Genomic DNA, 1,346 nt, shown 5'->3' on the forward strand with positions numbered 1-1,346 from the left:
TTGAAGAAAATTCTCACCTCTAAAAAGGAACTTGTTTTACTATACTGCTATCTTCACAGGGCTGATAAGTTTTTTATGGGGAGGAGGGTGTTGTAACAGCTTCCCTGAGATCTAATTTTTTTTTTTTAAATGGAATTTCTCTCTTGTTGCCCGGGCTGGAGTGCAATGGCACGATCTTGGCTCACTGCAACTTCTGCCTCCCAGGTTCAAGCGATTCTCTCACCTCAGCCTCCTGAGCAGCTGGGATTAGAGGTGCTCGCCACCACGCCCAGCTAATTTTTGTATTTTTAGTAGAGACGGAGTTTCATGATGTTGGTCAGGCTGGTCTCAAGCTGCTGACTTCAGGTGACCCACCAGCCTTGGCATCCTAAAGTGCTGGGATTACAGGTGTGAACCACTGAGCCTGGCCTATATTCTTATACTAAAAAAAATATGGACTTTATAAATCTGTCATCCTGATGCAAGGGCCATGCAGATCTCCACTGTAGTGTCTCAACTTCAGTATATGTGCTGCTAACGTGAGCACAAAGGGTGATAACTTTACAAGTTAAATTGAAAGAAATCACAGAGGATGGATGGTTTGTATGTTATCAGTAAACAACCACTTGACAAAACTTCCAAAGCTAAAATTAAAGGGAAACTATCTGGAGCAAATGTTCACAGAAAATATAACAAAAAGTTCTGTGTTACATAAAGAATTTACATATGTTGGGCCGGGCACGGTGGCTCACTCCTGTAATCCCAGCATTTTGGGACGCTGAGGTAGGTGGATCACCTGAGGTCTGGAGTTGGAGACCAGCCTGGCCAACATGGTGAAACCCCATCTCTACTTAAAATACTAAAAATATTAGCTGGGTGTTGTGGGGGCATCTGTAATCCCAGCTACTTGGGAGGCTGAGAGGCAGGAGAATTGCTCGAACCCGGAAGGCAGAGGTTGCAGTGAGCCAAGATCACGCCATTCCACCCTAGTCCAGGCAACAAGAATGAGACTCCATCTCAAAAAAAAAAAAAGAACTTATGCATGTTGATACAAAATAAATAAATAAGTCTCCAATATGTAAACTGGCAAAGAACTTGAGAAGGCAATTCATGAAAAAAAGAGATGCTATTAGTAAACAAGCATGTGAAAAAATGTTCAACTTTGCTGTGATCAAATAAATACTCACTAGCACAGTGTGGGAGCATCTTACACCCACTACATTAAAATAATTGGGTGTTTTTTGTTTTTTGAGACAGAGTTTCTCGCTCTGTCACCAAGGCTGGAGTGCAGTGGTGTAATCTCGGCTTACTTCAGCCTCCACCTCCCAGGGTCCAGTGATTCTCATGTCTCAGCCTCCCAAGTAGCT

The 1,346-nt window shown here is 43.0% G+C and overlaps 1 non-coding gene across 1 annotated transcript; it reads right to left on the bottom strand.

Annotated features, from left to right (window-relative positions):
- Window positions 1–424: 424 nt before the first annotated feature.
- On the bottom strand, window positions 425–526 carry LOC123572601 (U6 spliceosomal RNA). Its single transcript, XR_006697166.1, has one exon. It is a non-coding gene; the product is annotated as a U6 spliceosomal RNA (small nuclear RNA).
- Window positions 527–1,346: the final 820 nt, after the last annotated feature.

The sequence above is a fragment of the Macaca fascicularis genome, chromosome 3 (assembly GCF_037993035.2).
Source record: "Macaca fascicularis isolate 582-1 chromosome 3, T2T-MFA8v1.1".
NCBI lineage: Eukaryota > Metazoa > Chordata > Mammalia > Primates > Cercopithecidae > Macaca > Macaca fascicularis.